This window comes from Ambystoma mexicanum, unplaced genomic scaffold, assembly GCF_040938575.1.
Source record: "Ambystoma mexicanum isolate Mex_15411 unplaced genomic scaffold, UKY_AmexF1_1 Mex_scaf66, whole genome shotgun sequence".
NCBI classification, from domain to species: Eukaryota; Metazoa; Chordata; class Amphibia; order Caudata; family Ambystomatidae; genus Ambystoma; species Ambystoma mexicanum.
Window position 1 is genome coordinate 205277 of NW_027182484.1, and position 11653 is coordinate 216929.

The 11653-nt window shown below is 35.3% G+C and overlaps 1 non-coding gene across 1 annotated transcript; it reads left to right on the plus strand.

Moving 5' to 3' along the window:
* The first annotated feature begins 10483 nt into the window (after window positions 1-10483).
* TRNAC-GCA (transfer RNA cysteine (anticodon GCA)) lies at window positions 10484-10555 on the plus strand. Its single transcript has one exon. It is a non-coding gene; the product is annotated as a tRNA-Cys (tRNA).
* Window positions 10556-11653: the final 1098 nt, after the last annotated feature.

Consider the following 11653-nt stretch of genomic DNA (forward strand, 5'->3'; position numbering starts at 1 on the left):
CCCTTATACATATAATGAGGGTTTGGTGTCTGAAAATGAATTGCTTTGATGGTGATTGCATGTTGCTTCCACTTTGTACATATTACTGAATAAGTAAAGGTGAACATTTCAGAAATGGGGTTATAGCTCAGGGGTAGAGCATTTCACTGCATATCAAGTGGTCCCTAGTTCAAATCTGGGTGCCCCCTTGTTCAACTGTTTTACCTGTAGAAATATTTATCAATTAAATAAATTGAAGTAAACATTTACAATCTTAGCATTTCATGTAATGAGCAACACATTTCTACATTTGAAATACTCCTGATCATCTCCTGAAACATAGGGTAAACACCATGAAACTGTTTAGGATTTCTTCATATGATACAAGCTGTGTTTTACATTCACCCAAGTTCTACTGGTGATATTATCAGTTTGAAATAGTCCATTGGAAGCTCATATGAATGTTATAAAACTGTGGTGGAAACCAATAATATGCCCTTAATGAAATGTATTAATTTGTACAGCTGACCAGAAGTGCACTGATGTCATTAGTTCTACAAGTTCCATACAGTCACCCACTCTATCACCTTTTTAAAAAAGGGCAGTTTTCAGCATTCAAGGGTTTATGTCAGTGGTAGAGCGTAGGAGTGCTTTTCAAGAAGTCCCTGTTTCATAACCATATACCCTTTTCAATAGATCCTGTTAAAATGTTTTTCAACCCAATGCACTGTAAGAAACAATAGGATATATCATCATTAAATATACAAAACAATGAACAATTGGGTTTAACTATGCTCTTAGCACAAAATCAACAAACTGCAGTAGAGAAGCAGTTACGTTTTGCAGAATTTGTGCATTTGACAAAAGTTTTTTTTTCCATGTTCCAAGATCTACATGTGATACGAAATGTATGAATTCTTGCAATGGAAACCTCACTGTATTTTACCAAGGCAGATAAAGGACATCTTTTGTACCCCTTATACTTATAAGGAGGGTTTGGTGGCTGAAAATGCATTGCTTTGAGGGTGATTGCATGTTGATTCCACTTTGTACATATTCCTGAATTAATAAAGGTGAACTTTTCAGATCTGGGGGTATAGCTCAGTGGTAGAGCATTTGACTGCAGATCTAGTGGTCTCTAGTTCAAATCTGGGTGCCCCCTTGTTCAACTGTTTTACCTGTAGAAAAAAAACATTTACAATCTTAGCATTTGATGTAATGAGCAACACATTTCTACATTTGGAATACTCCTGATCATCACCTGAAACATAGGGTAAACACCATTAAGCTGTTTAGGATTTCTTCATATGATACAAGCTGTGTTTTACATTCAACCAAGTTCTACTGGTGATATGATTAGTTTGAAATAGTCCATTGGAAGCTCATATGAATGTTATAAAACTGTGGTGGAAACCAATAACATGCCCTTAATGAAATGTATTAATTTGTACAGCTGACCAGAAGTGCACTGATGTCATTAGTTCTACAAGTTCCATACAGTCACCCACTCTATCACCTTTTTAAAAAAGGACAGTTTTCAGCATTCAAGGGTTTATGTCAGTGGTAGAGCGTAGGAGTGCTTTTCAAGAGGTCCCTGTTTCATAACCATATACCTCTTCAATAGATCCTGTTAAAATGTTTTTCAACCCAGTGCACTGTAAGAAACAATAGGATATATCATAATTTCATCTACAAAACAATGTACAATTGGGTTTAACTATGCTCTTAGCACAAAATCAACAAACTGCAGTAGAGAAGCAGTTAAATATTGCAGAATTTGTGCATTTGACAAAAGATTTTTTTCCATGTTCCAAGATCTACATGTGATACGAAATGTATGAATTCTTGCAATGGAAACCTCACTGTATTTTACCAAGGCAGATAAAGGACATCCTTCGCACCTCATATACTTATAAGGAGGGTTTGGTGGCTGAATATGATGCAAATCACATGCTTTGATGGTGATTGCATGTTGCTTGCACTTTGTACATATTACTGAATTAATAAAGGTGAACTTTTAAGAACTGGGGATATAGCTCAGTGGTAGAGCATTTTACTGCATATCAAGAGGTCCCTAGTTCAAATCTGGGTGCCCCCTTGTTCAACTGTTTTACCTGTAGAAATATGTTTTTAATTAAATAAATTGATGAAAACATTTACATTCTTAGCTTTTTATGTAATGAGCAACATATTTCCACATTAGAAATACTCCTGATCATCTCCTGAAACATAGGGTAAACACCATGAAACTGATTAGGATTTCTTCATATGATACAAGCTGTGTTTTACATTCACCCAAGTTGTACTGGTGATATTATCAGTTTGAAATAGTCCATTGGAAGCTCATATGAATGTTATAAAACTGTGGTGGAAACCAATGATATGCCCTTAATGAAATGTATTCATTTGTACAGTTGACCAGAAGTGCACTGATGTCATTAGTTCTACAAGTTCCATACAGTCACCCACTCTATCACCTTTTTAAAAAAGGGCAGTTTTCAGCATTCAAGGGTTTAACTCAATGGTAGAGCGTAGGAGTGCAGTTCAAGAAGTCCCTGTTTCATAACCATATACCCTCGTCAATACATCCTGTTAAAATGTTTTTCAACCCAATGTACTGTAAGAAACAATAGGATATATCATCATTTCATATAAAAAACAATGAACAATTGGGTTTAACTATGCTCTTAGCACAAAATCAACAAACTGCAGTAGAGAAGCAGTTACGTTTTGCAGAATTTGTGCATTTGACAAACATTTATTTTTCCATGTTCCAAGATCTACATGTGATACGAAATGTATGAATTCTTGCAATGGAAACCTCACTGTATTTTACCAAGGCAGATAAAGGACATCTTTTGTACCCCTTATACTTATAAGGAGGGTTTGGTGGCTGAAAATGCATTGCTTTGAGGGTGATTGCATGTTGCTTCCACTTTGTTCATATTCCTGAATTAATAAAGGTGAACTTTTCAGAACTGGGGGCATAGCTCAGTGGTACAGCATTTGACTGCAGATCAAGTGGTCTCTAGTTCAAATCTGGGTGCCCCCTTGTTCAACTGTTTTACCTATAGAAAAAAAACATTTACAATCTTAGCATTTGATGTAATGAGCAACACATTTCTACATTTGAAATACTCCTGATCATCTCCTGAAACATAGGGTAAACAGCATGAAACTGTTTAGGATTTCTTCATATGATACAAGCTGTGTTTTACATTCACCCAAGTTCTACTGGTGATATGATCAGTTTGAAATAGTCCATTGGAAGCTCATATGAATGCTATAAAACTGTGGTGGAAACCAATAATATGCCCTTAATGAAATGTATTAATTTGTACAGCTGACCAGAAGTGCACTGATGTCATTAGTTCTACAAGTTCCATACAGTCACCCACTCTAATACCTTTTTAAAAAAGGGCAGTTTTCAGCATTCAAGGGTTTATGTCAGTGGTAGAGCGTAGGAGTGCTTTTCAAGAAGTTCCTGTTTCATAACCATATACCCTCTTCAATAGATCCTGTTAAAATGTATTTTTTAACTCAATGCACTGTAAGAAACAATAAGATATGTCATCATTTCATATAAAAAACAATGAACAATTGGGTTTAACTATGCTCTTAGCACAAAATCAACAAACTGCAGTAGAGAAGCAGTTACATTGTGCAGAATTTGTGCATTTGACAAAAGTTTTTTTCCATGTTCCAAGATCTACGTATGATACGAAATATATGAATTAATGCAATGGAAACCTCACTGTATTTTACCAAGGCAGATAAAGGACATCTTTTGTAACCCTTATACTTATAAGGAGGTTTTGGTGGCTGAAAATGCATTGCTTTGATGGTGATTGCATGTTGCTTCCACTTTGTACATATTACTGAATAAATAAAGGTGAACATTTCAGAAATTGGGTTATAGCTCAGGGGTAGAGCATTTGACTGCAGATCTAGAAGTCCCTAGTTCAAATCTGGGTCCCCCTTGTCCAACTATTTTACCTGTAGAAATATTTTTTTAATTAAATAAATTGAAGTAAACATTTACAATCTTAGCATTTTATGTAATGAGCAACACATTTCTACATTTGAAATACTCCTGATCATCACCTGAAACATAGGGTAAACACCATTAAGCTGTTTAGGATTTCTTCATATGATACAAGCTGTGTTTTACATTCACCCAAGTTCTACTGGTGATATGATCAGTTTGAAATAGTCCATTGGAAGCTCATATGAATGTTATAAAACTGTGGTGGAAACCAATAATATGCCCTTAATGAAATGTATTAATGTGTACAGCTGACCAGAAGTGCACTGATGTCATTAGTTCTACAAGTTCCATAGAGTCACCCACTCTATCACCTTTTTAAAAAAGGCCAGTTTTCAAGATCAAGGGTTTATGTCAGTGGTAGAGCGTAGGAGTGTAGTTCAAGAAGTCCCTGTTTCATAACCATATACCCTCTTCAATAGATCCTGTTAAAATGTTTTTCAACCCAATGCACTGTAAGAAACAATAGGATATATCATCATTTCATATACAAAACAATGAACAATTGGGTTTAACTATGCTCTTAGCACAACATCAACAAACTGCAGTAGAGAAGCAGTTACATTTTGCAGAATTTGTGCATTTGACAAAAGATTTTTTTTCCATGTTCCAAGATCTACATGTGATACGAAATGCATGAATTCTTGCAATGGAAACCTCACTGTATTTTACCAAGGCAGATAAAGGACATCCTTCGCACCCCTGATACTTATAAGGAGGGTTTGGTGGCTGAACATGTATTGCTTTGATGGTGATTGCATGCTGCTTCCACTTTGCACATATTACTGAATAAATAAAGGTGAACATTTCAGAAATGGGGGTATAGCTCAGGGGTAGACCATTTCACAGTAGATCAAAAGGTCCCTAGTTCAAATCTGGGTGCCCCCTTGTCCAACCGTTTTACCTGTAGAAATATTTTTTTAATTAAATAAATTGAAGTAAACATTTACAATCTTAGCATTTGATGTAATGAGCAACACATTTCTACATTTGAAATACTCCTGATAATCTCCTGAAACATAGGGTAAACACCATGAAACTGTTTAGGATTTCTTCATATAATACAAGCTGTGTTTTAATTTCACCCAAGTTCTACTGGTGATATTATCAGTTTGAAATAGTCCATTGGAAGCTCATATGAATGTTATAAAACTGTGGTGGAAACCAATAATATGCCCTTAATGAAATGTATTAATTTGTACAGCTGACCAGAAGTGCACTGATGTCATTAGTTCTACAAGTTCCATACAGTCACCCACTCTATCACCTTTTTAAAAAAGGGCAGTTTTCAGCATTCAAGGGTTTAACTCAGTGGTAGAGCGTAGGAGTGCAGTTCAAGAAGTCCCTCTTTCATAACCATATACCCTTGTCAATAGATCCTGTTAAAATGTTTTTCAACCCAATGCACTGTAAGAAACAATAGGATATATCATCATTTCATATAAAAAACAATGAACAATTGGCTTTAACTATGCTCTTAGCACAAAATCAACAAACTGCAGTAGAGAAGCAGTTACGTTTTGCAGAATTTGTGCATTTGACAAAAGTTTTTTTTTCCATGTTCCAAGATCTACATGTGATACGAAATGTATGAATTCTTGCAATGGAAACCTCACTGTATTTTACCAAGGCAGATAAAGGACATCTTTTGTACCCCTTATACATATAATGAGGGTTTGGTGGCTGAAAATGAATTGCTTTGATGGTGATTGCATGTTGCTTCCACTTTGTACATATTACTGAATAAATAAAGGTGAACATTTCAGAAATGGGGTTATAGCTCAGGGGTAGAGCATTTCACTGCAGATCAAGAGGTCCCTAGTTCAAATCTGGGTGCCCCCTTGTTCAACTGTTTTACCTGTAGAAAAAAAACATTTACAATCTTAGCATTTGATGTAATGAGGAACACATTTCTACATTTGAAATACTCCTGATCATCTCCTGAAACATAGGGTAAACACCATGAAACTGTTTAGGATTTCGTCATATGATACAAGCTGTGTTTTACATTCACCCAAGTTCTACTGGTGATATTATCAGTTTGAAATAGTCCATTGGAAGCTCATATGAATGTTATAAAACTGTGGTGGAAACCAATAATATGCCCTTAATGAAATGTATTAATTTGTACAAATGACCAGAGGTGCACTGATGTCATTAGTTCTACAAGTTCCATACAGTCACCCACTCTATCACCTTTTTAAAAAAGGGCAGTTTTCAGCATTCAAGGGTTTATGTCAGTGGTAGAGCGTAGGAGTGCGTTTCAAGAAGTCCCTGTTTCATAACCATATACCCTCTTCAATAGATCCTGTTAAAATGTTTTTCAACCCAATGCACTGTAAGAAACAATAGGATATATCATCATTTCATATACAAAACAATGAACAATAGGGTTTAACTATGCTCTTAGCACAAAATCAACAAACTGCAGTAGTGAAGCAGTTACATTTTGCAGAATTTGTGCATTTGACAAAAGATTTTTTTTCCATGTTCCAAGATCTACATGTGATACGAAATGTATGAATTCTTGCAATGGAAACCTCACTGTATTTTACCAAGGTAGATAAAGGACATCCTTCGCATCTCATATACTTATAAGGAGGGTTTGGTGGCTGAAAATGCATTGCTTTGATGGTGATTGCATGTTGCTTGCACTTTGTACATATTACTGAATTAATAAAGGTGAACTTTTCAGAACTGGGAGTATAGCTCTGTGGTAGAGCATTTGACTGCAGATCAAGAGGTCCCTAGTTCAAATCTGGGTGCCCCCTTGTTCAACTGTTTTACCTATAGAAAAAAACATTTACAATCTTAGCATTTGATGTAATGAGCAACACATTTCTACATTTGAAATACTCCTGATCATCTCCTGAAACATAGGGTAAACACCATGAAACTGTTTAGGATTTCTTCATATGATACAAGCTGTGTTTTACATTCACCCAAGTTCTACTGTTGATATTATCAGTTTGAAATAGTCCATTGGAAGCTCATGTGAATGCTATGAAACTGTGGTGGAAACCAATAATATGCCCTTAATGAAATGTATTAATGTGTACAGCTGACCAGAAGTGCACTGATGTCATTAGTTCTACAAGTTCCATACAGTCACCCACTCTAATACCTTTTTAAAAAAGGGCAGTTTTCAGCATTCAAGGGTTTATGTCAGTGGTAGAGCGTAGGAGTGCTTTTCAAGAAGTTCCTGTTTCATAACCATATACCCTCTTCAATAGATCCTGTTAAAATGTATTTTTTAACTCAATGCACTGTAAGAAACAATAAGATATATCATCATTTCATATAAAAAACAATGAACAATTGGGTTTAACTATGCTCTTAACACAAAATCAACAAAATGCAGTAGAGAAACAGTTACGTTTTGCAGAATTTGTGCATTTGACAAAAGTTTTTTTCCATGTTCCAAGATCTACGTGTGATACGAAATGTATGAATTAATGCAATGGAAACCTCACTGTATTTTACCAAGGCAGATAAAGGACATCTTTTGTAACCCTTATACTTATAAGGAGGTTTTGGTGGCTGAAAATGCATTGCTTTGATGGTGATTGCATGTTGCTTCCACTTTGTACATATTACTGAATAAATAAAGGTGAACGTTTCAGAAATGGGGTTATAGCTCAGGGGTAGAGCATTTCACTGCAGATCTAGAAGTCCCTAGTTCATATCTGGGTCCCCCTTGTCCAACTGTTTTACCTGTAGAAATATTTTTTTAATTAAATAAATTGAAGTAAACATTTACAATCTTAGCATTTTATGTAATGAGCAACACATTTCTACATTTGAAATACTCCTGATCATCACCTGAAACATAGGGTAAACACCATTAAGCTGTTTAGGATTTCTTCATATGATACAAGCTGTGTTTTACATTCACCCAAGTTCTACTGGTGATATGATCAGTTTGAAATAGTCCATTGGAAGCTCATATGAATGTTATAAAACTGTGGTGGAAACCAATAATATGCCCTTAATGAAATGTATTAATGTGTACAGCTGACCAGAAGTGCACTGATGTCATTAGTTCTACAAGTTCCATAGAGTCACCCACTCTATCACCTTTTTAAAAAAGGGCAGTTTTCAAGATCAAGGGTTTATGTCAGTGGTAGAGCGTAGGAGTGTAGTTCAAGAAGTCCCTGTTTCATAACCATATACCCTATTCAATAGATCCTGTTAAAATGTTTTTCAACCCAATGCACTGTAAGAAACAATAGGATATATCATCATTTCATATACAAAACAATGAACAATTGGGTTTAACTATGCTCTTAGCACAAAATCAACAAACTGCAGTAGAGAAGCAGTTACATTTTGCAGAATTTGTGCATTTGACAAAAGATTTTTTTTCCATGTTCCAAGATCTACATGTCATACGAAATGTAGGAATTCTTGCAATGGAAACCTCACTGTATTTTACCAAGGCAGATAAAGGACATCTTTTGTACCCCTTATACTTATAAGGAGGGTTTGGTGGCTGAAAATGCATTGATTTGATGGTGATTGCATGTTGCTTCAACTTTGTACATATTACTGAATAAATAAAGGTGCACATTTCAGAAATGGTGGAATAGCTCAGGGGTAGAGCATTTCACTGCAGATCAAAAGGTCCCCAGTTCAAATCTAGGTGCCCCCTTGTCCAACTGTTTTACCTGTAGAAATATTTTTTTAATTAAAAAAATTGAAGTAAACATTTACAATCTTAGCATTTTATGTAATCAGCAACACATTTCTACATTTGAAATACTCCTGATCATCACCTGAAACATAGGGTAAACACCATTAAGCTGTTTAGGATTTCTTCAAATGATACAAGCTGTGTTTTACATTCACCCAAGTTCTACTGGTGATATGATTAGTTTGAAATAGTCCATTGGAAGCTCATATGAATGTTATAAAACTGTGGTGGAAACCAATAATATGCCCTTAATGAAATGTATTAATTTGTACAGCTGACCATAAGTGCACTGATGTCATTAGTTCTACAAGTTCCATACAGTCACCCACTCTATCACCTTTTTAAAAACAGGCAGTTTTCAACATTGAAGGGTTTATGTCAGTGGTAGAGCACAGGAGTGCTTTTCAAGAAGTCCCTGTTTCATAATCATATACCCTTTTCAATAGATCCTGTTAAAATGTTTTTCAACCCAATGCACTGTAAGAAACAATAGGATATATCATCATTTCATATACAAAACAATGAACAATTGGGTTTAACTATGCGCTTAGCACAAAATCAACAAACTGCAGGAGAGAAGCAGTTACATTTTGCAGAATTTGTGCATTTGACAAAAGATGTTTTTTCCATGTTCCAAGGTCTACATGTGATACGAAATGTATGAATTCTTGAAATGGAAACCTCACTGTATTTTACCAAGGCAGATAAAGGACATCCTTCGCACCCCATATACTTATAAGGAGGGTTTGGTGGCTGGAAATGCATTGCTTTGATGGTGATTACATGTTGCTTGCACTTTGTACATATTACTGAATTAATAAAGGTGACATTTTCAGAACTGGGGGTATAGCTCAGTGGTAGAGAATTTGACTGCAGAACAAAAGGTCCCTAGTTCAAATATGGGTGCCCCCTTGTTCAAATGTTTTACCTGTAGAAAAATACATTTACAATCTTAGCATTTGATGTAATGAGCAACACATTTCTACATTTGAAATACTCCTGATAATCTCCTGAAACATAGGGTAAACACCATGAAACTGTTTAGGATTTCTTCATATAATACAAGCTGTGTTTTACATTCACCCAAGTTCTACTGGTGATATTATCAGTTTGAAATAGTCCATTGGAAGCTCATATGAATGTTATAAAACTGTGGTGGAAACCAATAATATGCCCCTAATGAAATGTATTAATTTGTACAGCTGACCAGAAGTGCACTGATGTCATTAGTTCTACAAGTTCCATAGAGTCACCCACTCTATCACCTTTTTAAAAAATGGCAGTTTTCAACATTCAAGGGTTTATGTCAGTAATAGAGCGTAGGAGTGTAGTTCAAGAAGTCCCTGTTTCATAACCATATTCCCTCTTCAATAGATCCTGTTAACATGTTTTTCAACCCAATGCACTGTAAGAAACAATAGGATATATCATCATTTCATATACAAAACAATGAACAATTGGGTTTAACTATGCTCTTAGCACAAAATCAACACACTTCAGTAGAGAAGCAGTTACATTTTGCAGAATGTGTGCATTTGACAAAGATTTTTTTCCATGTTCCACGATCTACATGTGATACGAAATGTATGAATTCTTGCAATGGAAATCTCACTGTATTTTACCAAGGCAGATAAAGGACATCCTTTGCACCCCATATACTTATAAGGAGGGTTTGGTGGCTGAAAATGCATTGCTTTGATGGTGATTGCATGTTGCTTGCACTTTGTACATATTACTGAATTAATAAAAGTAAACTTTTCAGAACTGGGGGTATAGCTCAGTGGTAGAGCATTTGACTGCAGATCAAGAGGTCCCTAGTTCAAATCTGGGTGCCCCCTTGTTCAACTGTTTTACCTGTAGAAAAATTTGTTTAATTAAATAAATTGAAGTAAACATTTACAATCTTAGCATTTTATGTAATGAGCAACACATTTCTACATTTGGAATACTTCTGATCATCACCTGAAACATAGGGTAAACACCATTAAGCTGTTTAGGATTTCTTCATATGATACAAGCTGTGTTTTACATTCAACCAAGTTCTACTGGTGATATGATTAGTTTGAAATAGTCCATTGGAAGCTCATATGAATGTTATAAAACTGTGGTGGAAACCAATAACATGCCCTTAATGAAATGTATTAATTTGTACAGCTGACCAGAAGTGCACTGATGTCATTAGTTCTACACGTTCCATACAGTCACCCACTCTATCACCTTTTTAAAAAAGGGCAGTTTTCAGCATTCAAGGGTTTATGTCAGTGGTAGAGCGTAGGAGTGCTTTTCAAGAGGTCCCTGTTTCATAACCATATACCTCTTCAATAGATCCTGTTAAACTGTTTTTCAACCCAGTGCACTGTAAGAAACAATGGGATATATCATAATTTCATATACAAAACAATGTACAATTGGGTTTAACTATGCTCTTAGCACAAAATCAACAAACTGCAGTAGAGAAGCAGTTACATTTTGCAGAATTTGTGCATTTGACAAAAGATTTTTTTTCCATGTTCCAAGATCTACATGTGATACGAAATGTATGAATTCTTGCAATGGAAACCTCACTGTATTTTACCAAGGCAGATAAAGGACATCCTTCGCACCTCATATACTTATAAGGAGGGTTGGTGGCTGAATATGATGCAAATCACATGCTTTGATGGTGATTGCATGTTGCTTGCACTTTGTACATATTATTGAATTAATAAAGGTGAACTTTTAAGAACTGGGGATATAGCTCAGTGGTAGAGCATTTGACTGCATATCAAGAGGTCCCTAGTTCAAATCTGGGTGCCCCCTTGTTCAACTGTTTTACCTGTAGAAATATGTTTTTAATTAAATAAATTGATGAAAACATTTACAATCTTAGCATTTTATGTAATGAGCAACATATTTCCACATTAGAAATACTCCTGATCATCTCCTGAAACATAGGG